Genomic DNA, 15,580 nt, shown 5'->3' on the forward strand with positions numbered 1-15,580 from the left:
CTCCCCACATGCAAAAACATGGTTGTAGTTGCATTACGCACACACATTCATAAGTAGTTGCAGACACACGCACACGCACATGCACACGCACACACACACACACACACACACACACACACACACACACACACACACACACACACACACACACACACACACACACACACACACACACACAGATGAGTGCAGATGTGATTTATCGAAGGTCTTAAATTACGCTCAATCAAAGCCATCACTCTCTACCGCTCAATGAAAACCCCAGGTCCCTGCAGCCATGGAGACCAACCAGCAGGTGGCAGCATAGTCACAGCGTTATTACCGCTCGCCTCTCTTTGAGAGACTTATAGGCTACTGGTACTTGACGACTGACTACTTGAATACTTGACGATGCTGAAAGGCGGAGAACTAGCGTGCACAGCGAATGGGGTTCTATTGGATTCAACATCACCTATGGATGCTCATTTCAGATTCTTGTTTATAGCATTGAAAAACAACAACAACATCAACAACAACGGTGTGGGTCAGACATCATGGAATAATGTTGAACAAAATGTAGATCACACATGCGTGTGTTGAGTACTCCCCCCCTCCTCCTCTCCTCACAAACAAACGCAAGCAGACGAATCAATGTTTCATGTGAAACCACATTGGTTACAATTCCTTGGTTACTTTACAGATACATGAACAATTCCGAGGCTGAAATACATATTGAACCAGTGATGTACCATGGAAACAGCACCTTCAGGGCATTGGAGGAGACCAAAAAGGCAAAGTGGATGTTTGCAAGCTTCAAAAGAATCAGGGATGACAGCCAGCCATGCAGAGAGAGTAACCACACCGATTTTAACGTGGGCAACTGGTTTCACGCACACGCACGCACGCACGCACGCCGCACACACACACACACACACACACGCATGCAATCGCAGAGACACACACACACACACACACACACACACACACACACACACACACACACACACACACACACACACACACACACACACACACACACACACACACACACACACACGCACCCATACAATTGCAGAGACACACACATAAACACACGCATACACACACACAGACACAGACACAGACACACACACACACACACACAATATAACACACAACCTAGTTATACTTGTTCTCCACCACAGCCTCCCTTTCTTCCCATTAAAGCCAACTGGAGCGAGGAACTAAGAAAAAAAAAACAGCTATGCTGAAAATTTCATGAGACCAGTGGCCGAGGAGAAGATGACCAACAGCCACCATTCAAATGCATCTCTGCACCGTGGCGTCTCTTATCGCGTCTGTGCAAGGATGCGGCGCCCGTGTGTGTGCGTGTGTGTACTTATGTGTGTGGCTGTTTGTGTCTGTGCGTGTGTTCGAGTGCATGCGTGTGTGTGTAGGAATGTGTGTCTGTGTGTGTTTGTATGTTTGTGCCTGTGTGTGCGTGTGTGTGTGTGTGTGTGTGTGTCTGTGTGGGAGTGCACGTGCATGCATGCGTGTCTGCGCGTTTGTGCGTGCATGTTTGCGTCTGTGTGTGTGTGGCTGTTTGTGTCCGCGTGTGTGTGCGCGAGTGCACGCGTGTGTGTGTGTGTAAATGTGTCTGTGTCTGTGTTATATGTTTATGTCTGTGTGCGTGTGCATGCACTCATGGACACACGTGTATGTGTGTGTGTGATCCTACGAGCGCAGCACAGGAGCGGTGCTTGTGATACACGGCGGGCTAAGAGACGGCGTCCCAGGGAGAGCCGGCTTTGATCCTCCACACTCGGCCAGGAGCTGTGGGGGGGGCGCGTCTCCAGCTATTGTGGGCCAGCCGGGGCCTCCAGGCACGCACAGCGGCGGTCCGCGGAGAGCCATGCCCATGTACAAAGCCGACCCCCCCCCCACGGTCTGGCTGTAGTACACCCGTGTTCCCGTCCATCCGTCTGTCCGTACATGTGTTTACACCTTGATCATGAAAGGGGGCTCTACCTCGCTCTTTGGCTGTGGTTGGGTGGAGGGTCGTAACCTGGGGGCCTGGGAAGCCCTGCGAGGCGCTCTCTGTGATTAAGGGATACTTAACCTACACGTCAGCCATTAATTTCCCTGCACACCAATCTTTGTCCATCATTCAAGCCGTCCATCCGTTTCTCCATCCAGCCATTCCTCCACCCACGCACCCCCCACCGCCCCCCCCCCCCCCCCCCCCCCTCAAAGGTCTCTGAAAGGCCAGGCAAACAGTCACAGCCAGCCATTGATTGGCGGCCGAGGGTCCGTGCTCCGGCCGCGCTCCTGACATTCACTAATCTCTCAAATACGGATTTCGTGTCGAACGAAACGGAGACGGCGTGGCGCGCTGCCAGCCCGATGTCTCGGGGGGGCCCACGTCGTAGGGGCACCTACGCGTCATCGCGCGTCTCTCGCATCGCTCTGCGCGATGAGAAAGATAACTGGATGTGATGGAGACAAACAATGACATATGGCATAATAACGGCCAGGCAGAAAATATTGGATTTCCTTCTCACGTGTGTACCTTTATGCCTGTGATTGGGTTACATCTGGATAACGTATCGTGCCATCAACTCGCAGCACACGTACACACACACACATGCGCGCGTGCACACACACACACACACACACATGCACACAAACCTCAGAGCTAAGACACACTGTGACTTGCTTCGACACAGACACACAGCAGGAAGGACACAATGCCTGGGTGTAAAGGTTCAAGGGAGCGCATGCATTACGCTATGTATGTAGCATGTTGACCTATGTGTTTATCCGCAGTGCTGGCGACCACTTCAATGCACTCTCCGGCTTGGTAAGAAGGTTTGAAAGCATTTTCTAGTGCACGACCTGTGACTTCAAGAAACACTCAGCCACCGTTATTGATCTATGCACACATACCCTACCCACACACAGAGCATAGGCGCTTGCTTATATAGGGGGGCATCGGGCCCTTCAGAAGAATGTTGTCCATATTGAAGGCCGCAGAATGAGCTGGTTGAGAGGGTATGGACAGACCGGTGAAACACACTGGCCATCATTGATGCTAAACCATCTAAAGAGTGGAGTACACTCCACATTGTTTCGAGAGGGCTTGTCCGCTAGCTGGGAAAGTCTGTTGCACACAGACTAGCCGTCTGACGTGTTTTATGCCTATGGGGCATTTTCCTCTCTTCTATTTCAATAGGCGAGAGCTCTTCAGGATTCATTCTTCTGCTTGTTGTGAGCGCTGGGACTGTGTTGTCCCGGAGTGCCTCGTTGTTAAAGTTATCTTCCCGTGCGAGAGGTTGTCTGAAGGACTGTGCGTTCCCATGCTGGAAGGCTGTGCCAAGTCCTTTTGTGAATGGATTAGCTACTATTAAGCTGCTGGGCCTGATAAATTAGGATTTATAAAGATTATTACAAAATACTTGTGGCCCCCGTTAATGCCGTTGATTGAATTTGTGAATCATATTGAATTAGCGCCGTGGATTATGCGGGGAGCTACGTGAGCAGGCAACAGGGGGAGAAAAAGGTGAGGTGATTGTGTTGTGTTGAACAGGCACAGAAGGCATGGGTGCCCTTCAGATGACTGCACTATCGGACCCCGCCACACCCCCTTTCTCTCCATCAGGTGAGCGTCCGTTTCCCTTAAGACAACAACCGCGACTGCTATCTTCGACCCCCCTTCCCCCCCTCTCCACCGAACTTAAAGCTTGAAGACAAATGAATGTGTGTGTGTGATTTTAATTGCCTGCTTACGCCCTCCAGTGTGAGAATGTAATTATCACCGGGCCATCGTATCGGCGAAGCCTATAATTGTTTCAACATTACACATCCAAGGGGGGCTGGAGCTGCACGTAGCCAGATAAAGGATTCTTAAACAAGTTTAGTGGTAAAGAGAAAAACCTTCTCTTAAAAGGGAGACCCGGCTTTATTTTGTATTCATTTCCCCAAAGAGGAACCTGGCTTGGCAGAGCGATGGAGATTACTGACCAGGAACACAGTCCATTACTCCAGAAGCGCATTACAAACGTGCTGTAAACACGATCCGTCGTAGGTTGTTAAACCCAGCGGCTATGCTAGGCGCACGGTGGAGTGAAACCCTAGCTGGTAGCCGCGGTTGATTATATTCTGTTATAAATGTAAAGGGCGTTCGGGCGTTCAGGCGTTCAGCCTGAAAGCTCGCTCACCCCGAAGTGAAGGGGGGGGGGGGCCGTACCTGTGCTTCTGTCCTCACTTGGCTCCCTGTTCTTGGATTTCTTTGACGGCGGTGTGTTACCTAGGAGCCAAACAACAAGCAAAATGGTGGGTTAGTATTGGGGTCGGGGTGACACATTGGTAAACATGCAGCTTGACATCTCCAGACCATTTGGTGAAATGCGTATTCGTCTGGAAAGGCTCATTTTCGATTTCCAAGGGAGTATTATCAACGGGCAGCGACCAGAATGAAACTGGCTGCAGTTGGACAGACCCACAGCAGATCACAGCAACGAAATGTGACACGCCAGCGACAGCCGTCTTTGTTGTTTATGAAAATGGCTAAACGCCGCTCTTATAGGGGGCTCCACTGCCATTGTGTCTAACCCCCTATCCAATAAACGGTTGGGATTGGCCCGACCCTGGGCCAGGCCTGCTGGAAATCTGCTCTTGCATACGCCAGAGCGAATAAACCATGAGCTCGCAGATTCGCCCGCTTCCCAAGCTGGTGAACACGAGGCATGACAAAAGAAGGGCAGCCACAGAGTGCAGAGAAGGACGCACGCTTCACATGTGATAACCCCTCGGATGAAAACGTGCAATTATTTTACTCTTTCGCGTTAGCGGCCCTCTCGACAGGGGAAAGCATTATTTTGTTTTATATCCCATCCCCGTGTGGCCAGGAACAACTCCTGCTGGAGCAGTACAGCGAGGAGGAGCAGGTGGAGGGGGGGTGAGGGCGTGGAGGGGTGTGTGTGTGTGTGTGTGTGTGTGTGTGTGTGTGTGTGGACGGAGGGGTTGAGGGGTGGTGGAGGGGAATGGTGGATGTACCTCCGGAGCACATTCTGGGGCAAGGGCAGTGTTCCACGGGAGAGCTGTGGTCGGTGGAACCTTTTGAACGGGCTCCAGGCAGCAGTGAATCAAACCCTGTCGGACAAAACCACGATGCTGAGCCAGCAGCAGCAGCAGCAGCAGCACGGGCCGCGGCGCAGTCCCACCAAGCAAAGCCAGACTGCCAACTGGACGAGACCGCGAGTGTAGGTAGATGATACGAGACGCGAAAGCTACAAGAAGAAGCCCACAGGGGGGGTCCACCTTTGCATGGAAGAAGTGCTGTGGCACTGATATTATCACCTGTGTGTTAGTAACACCGCGCAGTGTATGTTGAAAGGGAGCACGAGGACGGGCCCAGACGGAATGGAAACGGAGATGGAAAAATGGCTGTACGAGTGGTAGTCTATTTGTTTTCGCGCTGGAATTCTCATTGGGAGCACGGAGGCACATAATTGGTAAATGGGCGGAATGTGAAGAAACACACAGTCTTTCATGGCGCCGCCTCATCTGGCCGTCGCCGGCGATAACCGCTAATGTTTTTTTCTGCTTAGCTGGTATCACATGCACCACAGCGTGTTCACACCAATTAGACCGGGCTGGGAGAACGGCAATATGGCGCACAACAAATGGGGACTACGGCAGTACGGGAGTGAACAATGTATTAAACATGCTACACAAACGAACGCCATTATCTCTCCTCGACTCGTGGCGTCTGCAAAGAACTAAACCGTCAACGAATTCATCGTTCCCGCTCTTCAAACAACACCGAGAGACCGCCGGGCGCCACTCTTCCCTCGCCGATTGTGTCATTGCTTGTTTTCGGGGGACATGAATGCGCGTGCACGGTGTCAATAGTCTCCGCCGATAAGCAGTGTCTGGGCGCTGCAGTGCCTCGCGTCGAGATGCGAAGGCGATAACAGCATTATGCGCTGAAGGTGCAGGTTGTCGTGACGTGCGCGGCGGCGTCCGGGGATGCTCCGGCGGTCGCTGTCTCTTTGTGCCGCCCTCCTAGGGCGGGCCGGAAGCCATTGTGTGGTCGGTAAGCCGGATAAAGGCACCGGTGTGGGGGAATTAGCTGTGGATGTAAGCCGTTGTAATGTGATGCACCTGACACAAAGTCAGTTCAACCGTAATCTGTCAGGCCTGACCGTGACGCCGGATGTAGCAGGCGACAACAAAACAACAAAAGCGGAATTAAAAAGGAGTGTTTGATTTGATGTTTTTCACTGGGCCTTCTCAACCCACTCCCTGACTGTATTAGTGGAGATGTGAAGGCAATTTATGAGGGGAAAAAAGGAAACCCTGTGAAAAATGGAAAATGCTGTCACTCACCAGCCTTTGACTGTCCCTCCGTGACCTCCATGTCGTTCTCTGCCAGAGAGGGAGAGAGAGAGAGAGAGAGAGAGAGAGACAGAGAGAGAGAGAGAGAGAGAGAGACAGAGAGAGAGAGAGAGAGAGAGAGAGAGAGAGAGAGAGACAGAGAGAGAGAGAGAGAGAGAGAACCGTCAATTTCTAAATCTCATAACACGGCAAACAACCAGCTCTTGAGTCTATATTTGACTCTAGTCAGATTCACACGTCGCCTTCCCTCAAAGACAGAAGGTTTCAACGGTCCCACAGCCAACCTGCTGTTAAAATAAACCATCCGTCAGCACTTTAGTTCCTTCATATCCCGGCTGCGGGCCTGCAAACGATACAGGGGAATGAGAACAGTGTACCGGTGTGTACTGAATGTATAAGGGGCTTGAGGCGTGAGGGTCCGGGAGCACACAGTGGGGGGTTGGGGAGACGCGTCAGTTACATACATTACAAACACAATATCAAACAACTCGGCATGTACAGTACGTTCCTTCTGTTCTCTCTGTTTGTGTTTGTAGGTAGCTGTGTGTGTGTCGGTATCTGTGTTTATGTTTGTGTGCGTGTGTAGGTGTGTTTGTGTGTGTGTAGGTGTGTTTGTGGGTGTGAAGGTACCTGTGTGTGTGTGTGTGTGAGTGTGTGTGTGTGTGTGCGTGTGTGTAGGTACCTGTGTGTAGGTGTGTGTGTTGGTGTGTTTGTGTGCGCACGTATGTTCGTGGGGGGGCTTACATGGGAAAAAAAACCTTTTGAAATGCAAGCCATACTCCCTGGTGCGCACGCATGTGTGTGTGTGTGTGTGTGTGTGTGTGTGTGTGTGTGTGTACGTGTGTGTGTCTACGTGTGTGTGTAAGTGCGCACGTCGTATACGTGGCCGGGGGCGGGGGAACAGCAGGGAGCGGCGGCGGCGAAACTTTGACGAAAGGCCGCTGTCATGGCTTGTGGTGTAACCATCAGCGCTGCCTCTGTGGTTGAGGGACCCAGGCTCAGTCTCTATTGTCCCACACTGAAGGAGAGCGCGCGGTGCATTAATCTAACGCAGCGCACGCCGGGAAAACAAAGAAAGGGCCAATGATGCGTCGTAAACCCCCGCTGGGAACGACGAGGCGGGGGAGACGTAGCGGATCGACTGCCGGCGCACTGAGGGTAACAAAAGTGTGACGCCGTGATATATAGGGGTCCCGGGCACAGCCCTGATCATCAACCAGACATGGGAGATGGACAGGATCGTGTTTGGGGGGGGGACGGTTGAGCCACTAAACACACGCCTTATGGTTAAGAAACGATACGTTGAGCAAACTGATCTGTCACTCTTTTGGGTACACCCACCTAAAGGTACACAGCAGGTGACTGTGGTTGAGCTCTTAGACCAAAGCTGGCCGGTACTGACGACAAACTGGAGCTATTAGAAGTAGTCCAGCAATTAAAGATGCACCCCAGTACACGCTGTGCTTTGAAAAGGGCAGGCGGGAGGTACTGTAATGTCAGAGGTCCGACCCCTTGCCTGTGTGTTGTTTTTAACCTTCTTTCTGGACTATGTTGATCAAAGCTGGCCTCGTATTGTCGACTCATACCAAGACAGTGGAGCACCTTCCCAGACGGAACAGAGATGTTTCGAAAACAACTTTGACCTTTCGATGGTCGCTCTGTATGATAGTCATGAGCCGTGGAGGCAAAGTATGCAGGGGGGAGATCTTTCTCCCTTTAATATCTCTCTCTCTCTCTCTCTCTCTCTCTCTCTCTCTCTCTCTCTCTCTCTCTCTCTCTCTCTCTCTCTCTCTCTCTCTCTCTCTCTCTCTCTCTCTCTCTCTCTCTCTCTCTCTCTCTCTCCTCTCTCTCTCTCTCAGCGAGTGCCTAGTGCACTCAGTATATTTATGTCTAAGTGCTTCAGAATCACATAACAACATATCATCTGATGAGTGGATGTCCATCTTCGGCTCCAATGTTCTCCTCTTGATTGACAACAGAGCTAACTTAAACCCAGTGTCAGTCCTCCTCTAACCGTCCTCAGTGTTCCAGTGTTCCAGTTGCTATTTTGTATTGATCTATTTCCCAAGATGACTTGCGCTGCCAAATTGAGCACAAATTGATATCATTGGCGTAGCGCGAGTGTGGAATGGACGATCATAGCAGTCATGTAGTGATGAGGTGGCCCTTTGAGAACGAGAATACCCCAAACACAAGTGTTTATAGAGAAATCAAATCAAGTTCAGATGCAAATGGGTAATGGATAATGGATAAACGTGACTATTCTTCCACGAGTCCTAGTGAAGACATCTGTGAATAACAGTTTCTAAATATTTGCACTTCTTAAGGAAGGAAGTGCCATTTCCTTTACGCAGGCTCAAACTATTCTACAGTGATGTAAACAGAATCCAGTCGCCTACAACTAATAAACATGTCTACTTTAAATGATAATCTGGAAACGGCACCGCCAAGGGAGACAGCTGTTCCTGCTCCACACTGGAGGAAGATCTTTGCGTAAAAAAGCACTGAGGTTCACACAAGCACATGTGATGCTTTTATATTCACGTCTACCACTTCTTCTTTCAGTCTCGTGTCTCCAGTCTCAGTCTTTCAAGGCCACACCGAGGCTCATTCTGGCTGCTCCGTCATGTGTTGTGTTGTGTTGTGTTTTGTGTTGCAGTCTGGCGCACAACAGCCAGCATCTGTCCTCAAATTACCAAACAGATAACGGGGTGGTCTAGCTGCAAGGAAAAACAACATTATCTTTTATTCGTTTCTTTAAGTGCCACATAATGTGCTGCTTTTGTCACAGACAGTACGGGGTTGGTCTGTCTGCGTTGCATGCATTGTGGAGAAGAGTCACATAATTGGCCCCTGTAATTAAATGTGTGGAAAAGTGAGTGAAACTGTGGAGGGAGGGAGGGAGGGAGAAAAAACTAAAAAAGAAACGAGCGAAAACCCTTTTGGCTGCAGCCAATCTGATGGGTGGTGTTAATATTGTCAGCGCTGTGACTGATTGGGGAAAAAAGAGCGAGCTCGCTCAGTCTGCGGGCAGCCACCCAGATCATATTAGCAGAGAAGTGTACGGAGAATCAATTTCCAACATGCTTCTGCTCTCCGCCACCACAGCTGGCCCCCTGCTCAAGCGCGGGAGAGAGTAATACCCGGGACGTGCCCAGGCACGCCCGCCGTCAATCATGCGTCTCCGACCCAATCTGAATGGCCTAATAGGATAGTGTGTCACATGTGGAATCAAACCCGCGGGTCACCGTGTTCCAATCAGGCTAATTGATTTACTAATCGCATCCCTTGTTGAAAATGTTAACAATGTATTTTTATCTATATCTATGTACTGTATATATCTGTATATATAAATATACATATCCATACATATATATATATCCACATTATATCCATATTTATAGATACTAGTGCTGTCAAGCGATTAAAATATTTAATTGTGATTAATCGCATTAATGTCATAGTGAACTCGCGATTAATCACAATTTATTTTCGATTCTAAATATCCCTTGATTTCGTGCTGCTAGCCTTTTAGTGAGATCAGAGAGTGTTGAGAAGGAAAGTAAGAAGAGAGAACCCCAGTGAATTCAAACCGGTCCACTTGACATCGGGTAACAAAACTCTTGCTCAGCAAAGATGGGAAATACTATAACATTTATTATTTGAACCAGTATGAATATTCCTACCGACGTACGTAAGCCTATACACATTACCAGGCAATCGAATAACGCCTACACACACACACACGCGCACGCACGCACGCACACAAACACACACACACACACAGAGTGGTAATCGGGAGAATTCCCGGTGGGTGCTCAACGTCTCGGAGCTGTCAGGCTGATTACTGCGGGATAACAATATTGCGTTTATAAAAGTTCCTTGCAGCACCGTCCGGCAGCCTGAGCTGTGCCCCCGCAACCTCTCGCTCACTCAACACAGCACTCACAAACTGTCAACGTTGCAACCAAGTCGAGGGGAGTAACTGAGCGGCCCCTCCCGAAGTTGTACGGCCCAGGTGGGCCTTGAACTGCGATTGGTCAGAAAGACGTAACAGCTAATGACAACATTGAACTCTCGTGCAGCTTCGAACAGAGTGACTCACAAACACAAACACAGTTTTAAGGAGTTTTTCACCCGCTCCGTATCCTTGCTAGCCCCAACAAGTTTGTGTGGCGTGCTTGCTGTTTGTTTCCGGTGTAGCTAGATCCGGTATGGTGTTGTCGCTTTTCTAACGTGACTAGTTGTTGCTAGACAGCAGGTGAAAAAACGACAACGTTTGCCAAGCCAAAAGAGCGTTAATCCTTTGACATAAGCAGCTTTCACTGGGTCCGTTGGGTTTGGTCAGAAACAGTTGAGGGTTACGTTGAGTTTCAGTTTCAGACTGTCGTCTACTCTCAATGCAATCCAGTGTTTTCCTTTTAGGTGTTGCATAACTGTCGATGTTCTCAATGAAGCACTTTAAAAGGAAAAGCGATAGCATCTATCAGTGATGAATGCTAATAAAGCTGTTTGCTAACAGCTTTATTAGAAGCAAAAACCACTCTAAACTATTGTCACCATTTTTGGGAATACATTAGGAAAAGTTATAGTCCCTGGCCTATGGGCTAAGTTTGATGTGCAATTAGTCTCTTTTGTTGAAAAAGCTAAAGTGTGTGGAACCAAGGCAGGAAGTTGAAATAAAAAATATGTGGATGAATATAAAGTTTCCGTTGCAATCTTCCTTAATATTGAAATGTGCATCAATTATCTGCAATCCCATTAGTTTTAACATTAACATCTCGTCATCGCAGCCACTTATGCTGCTCCATGTACGAGTCCAACTACCCCACACAGTGAATGGTGGCTCCCGAATGAGGCTAGTTTTTCCTCTGCCTCAGTAGTACCAGCAGTACCGAGATCCATCACCAGCCAACCGAAACCCTGATTAGGGATTAGCCGCTAAAAGTAAATGGATGGGTGGAATAATTGGATTGTCTTGGCCTCCATTACTGACAATCTTTGAGGCGATCCATTAATAGAAAACCAAATCTAGGTTCCCGTCACAGTCAGAACGACATGGTGGAATGGTAGAAAAAGGGGTCAAATGAAATAAAAGATAGAGGAGCACAACATGTGTATCTCCTAGGCCAGTAAGCATCATTCATAAAATCCTACAGTTGCATCCTCACCTGGAGAAACCGACGCCCTCCACTAACAAGCCTTTACCGGGGATCGAAACGAATACAGCACAAAAGACAGGCGTCGACCTCGGGGGTGAAGGGTCACCTCCCAGGGCCTCCACGTTGATGAGGACAGGGCACCTGGCCCTGGCATAGTGGGGCGGCGGCAGCCTCGTGAAAAGGTTCCCCACTTCATCGCCCCTAAGAGTGCCGCCCGCCACAGGCCTCATTAGCAACTCCTTGCCTGTTGGTAAACAATAGTTCCTCGAACAAGTAGTTCACTCGCCCAGCCCTCCTCTCCACGGTAACAACTGCCTTGACTGATTCACTGCACGCCACAGTTCTTTGTGGAGCTGCTTCTAGTCTGCCCCCCCCCCCCAGCCCCGGCCCACCCGCTAGCCGGTCACGGGGACACACTGTGGGTTCGTTCCCTGATTGCACTTGTGACTGGTTGCGGGGTGATAACAAGAAGAACAACGGGCCCGGCATCTCGTCTCCGAGCGGTAATGTGATGAGATGGGTGCTCGTGGGCGAAGGAGGGCGGCCAATATAATTAGGTGTCGCCGTGCCCGGCCCCCCCACCAACCAACCCTGGAACATAATCTTTTAGGGGAGAGTCTGGGCACAGGGGTGGTGGTGATAGGGGTGGTGGTGGTGCTGGGGGTAGGGGTGAGGGAGTGTTGGGCCAAACAAAACATTCTTTCTGTTTAGAAGCAGATGGGGACGAAGGCTTTGGGGAGAGAGAGAGAGAGAGAGAGAGAGAGAGAGAGAGAGAGAGAGAGAGAGAGAGAGAGAGAGAGAGAGAGAGAGGGGGAGAGAGAGAGAGAGAGAGAGAGAGAGAGACAGAGAGAGAGAGAGAGAGAGAGAGAGACACACAGAGAGAGAGAGAGAGAGAGAGAGAGAGAGAGAGAGAGAGAGAGAGAGAGAGAGAGAGAGAGAGAGAGAGAGAGAGACAGAGAGAGAGAGAGAGAGAGAGAGAGAGAGAGAGAGAGAGAGAGAGAGAGAGAGAGAGACAGAGAGAGAGAGAGAGAGAGAGAGAGAGAGAGAGAGCTGATAGGAGGCTACAAACAAACACATAAACAGGAGGTCAATTGAAGATAATGCCAGTCTGGGAAAGGGTAGCCTGCCTCCCGCGCCCTCCCCCTCCCCCCTTCCCCGCTCTTCGCCCCCTGGATCTCTGCTCTCGATCCTGGCTGAGGCCCCCATCACAGCCGGGGAGTGCTCCCCCGGCGGCAGAGCACGGAGATGAGGGTGGGACGCTGGGACAGTGTGTGTGTGGAGATAGAGCCGGGAGTGGAAAGTAATGGGGGTGTATTTTATTTTTTTTTCAATGCCAACCAAAGGGCCGTTGCCAGGCAGGGGAGTACTGCTTCCACGCTCTCTATGATTACTGAGATTGCGGGGGGTCCTTTCTTTTTGCAGCAGGATCGTAATTGTGGTCGGTCACATAAAAGGGGGGGGTCGATGGAGCCAAGCAGATACAATAGAATAAACAAATCATATCCATTCTGAGGAGCCACTTGTTATTGGAGACCGAGTGGTTGATGTTGCTCCTCTATCTTGTTAGAATTTGCCCATCTCGACACTGCTATGTGTGGAATTTGCTGGACTGGCCTTCATCAAAAGGTTTCAAATGATATCTTTTTAACCAGGTCGAGATGGGACCCAGTCGAGGTGAAACATCTGAAATTCCTATTCTGTGCGACTTGTATGAGCAGATTAACTGAAGGTAAATAGAAAGATGAGAACCAATAATCTACCACTGGGGGATCGCAGTGATGAAAGGACAACATCAGAAAGCAATAAACACTAATGTCCTTGGGAATGCATTGCCCAGGCAACACACTCAGAGCCAGAGACCCAAACAGGGTCAGGAGCAGGAGTCGGTGAGATGAAATAATAGAAAGTAACGAATAATGCAAATGTCGGCTCAAAAAACCATGAGGTAATTATGCAGAAATACAGACAACGGATATAAAACCCATATCCTGACCCCGGGGGGGTAATCAAAGTTACTAGAGCAACACAAACACCGAAACCCTGAGACACGGGGAGTTATACGTCAGCGAAGCGCTGTCTTCCCCCAGCCGACCTATTCCATAGGGGGTAGCTCTTACTCTCATTGGACCTGCCAGGAGATCGAGTCACTCCCAGCGTGACGCTTAAGATAAATGTTGAACACCTTATAAAGAACACGGACGAGGGCCTCAAGGAGCACAACAGAGGGTGATCATATCGGCCACTAAATTACGCCGAACAAGGTTACATTTGATTAGATAAGGTCCAATTCTATTACATTCAGAAAACTATTGGACAGAACTTTATTAACACCGGAAGGGGATAATATGTTCTCCTCGAGCATTGATTATATGACTGCACGCTTCAGTGGTATCCCTTTGCCGTGTTTTCGAAGACGTGGGTCCCAGCAGAGGACTGAGCCCGAGTAGCAGACACTCACCTTGGAAGAGCTCAGCCATTTTCTCCTTGTAGATATCGTAGTCGGTATCCAGGAAGACGCAGAATATAACTCTTGTTATCTGCACAGGGGAGATAAAAGAAGCAGAGGGTCTTGGTCACTAAACAGGAAGGAATCACACCTTACACATGGGAAATTACCCCTGACAAACACACTAAATGGAGGGCTCCCAGAGATAGTGGTCTTCGATGGAAGAGCAGATTATTGCCAATTTACTATTCAGAAATCCAATTAGTTACCTTCCTGCCTAAGACCACTCAGACATGGGGTCTTAGTGGATATTAGAAGGCATTACAATGGTAACAACAACAACAACAACAACAACAAAGAGAGAGAAAAAGTGACTCCCTCTGGTTTCCATTGTTTTGCTTCCGCTGGATTATCGGTACAGGGCCAATATGAAAGTAGAACGACAGGATGTCTCCCTGGCCATGCCACCTGACCATCCATTGTGTGTTTTCTGTGTGGAGGTACACTTTTCTCTTTTGTTCGCTTTTTCCTTCAGTTGGTTTAAGCTACAGCGTTCAGTGCCGAACGCATGAGGCAGGCATCTGGTGGCATTTGGAATATTTGTAAACCTAATATGGAATATTTCTCGGGCAATGAAGGATAGTATGCACCACCAACTGTGTCACACCGGTTTTAAAAGCCCACGATTATAACACTAAAGTCTACCCAGCTCCCCTCCAGTTCTGTTATTTTCAGAAATGGAGTTATTTCTTTTTGTTATTTTTGTACCCATCTACGAACCTTTAAAAACAAAATATATGTTCACTACTTCAATTGCAATGAATTATGCCAAACAGTCACTCTGATAAGTAGTTTGAGTGGGCATGTGTAGTAAGGATTTTGAGTTGATAACGGTTCTGTTTTCACTGGAAATGGAACAGTTAAAGGACTCACCAAACATCAATGTGGAAAAAATACATTTTGTCCATTTTGGTTGTTGTTGTAGACGCCTACAACCCTTTTCAGGAGAACGCTATATGATATGTAGCATAATCAGAGAGAAACAGCAAGCAAAGTTTTTTAGATAGTTCCTGCACGACTTCATGCCGAATCGCAGCATAAACTGCAGTATTCCAATAAATAATTGTCGTCTCTTGAAAGCATTATTGTTACAGCTTACTGACCCTGCCAGTAGCAAAAAAACTTTTACCGGACTTACAAAAGTATAACGCAGCCTTGGTAAGCCTTGTTTTCCTTCTATTACCCTTGTAGCGGTAGGTAAATGAACAAAAGGTTGGCTACGGGGCTGTCGAAGTCAACGGCCTAATTCTATCCGCCTACTTTCTCGGTTCAGTGCTGTTCAGGGTAGATATAATCGTGTCATAAAAACGGCAGCTAACCACCTATTTAACCATGTCCGTAATCAACATTTAATGACCGGCTTAGAAATAAAACAATGGAAAAATTCAATATTTAAATTCAGAGCAATAATTTGAAGGGTTTGAGTACACGTCCCCTTGCTAACGATTATAGGAAGAAAATAAATCTGCGTATTTTTTGCCTCTTTACTTATATATTTAGCTCAGCAAAATCCAATAACCGTTCTCTCTGCTTCTTGGTGGATAGATTGAAAAATAAA

General features: G+C 48.8%; 1 long non-coding RNA gene across 1 annotated transcript; it reads right to left on the reverse strand.

Moving 5' to 3' along the window:
- Window positions 1-3,787: 3,787 nt before the first annotated feature.
- LOC130378019 (uncharacterized) lies at window positions 3,788-14,180 on the reverse strand. The gene is made up of 3 exons (XR_008894446.1): window positions 13,975-14,180; window positions 6,346-6,384; window positions 3,788-4,261 (listed from the first exon to the last, which is right to left on the reverse strand). It is a non-coding gene; the product is annotated as an uncharacterized LOC130378019 (long non-coding RNA).
- Between the last annotated feature and the right edge of the window lie 1,400 nt (window positions 14,181-15,580).

The sequence above is a fragment of the Gadus chalcogrammus genome, unplaced genomic scaffold (assembly GCF_026213295.1).
Source record: "Gadus chalcogrammus isolate NIFS_2021 unplaced genomic scaffold, NIFS_Gcha_1.0 GACHA046, whole genome shotgun sequence".
Taxonomy (NCBI): Eukaryota; Metazoa; Chordata; class Actinopteri; order Gadiformes; family Gadidae; genus Gadus; species Gadus chalcogrammus.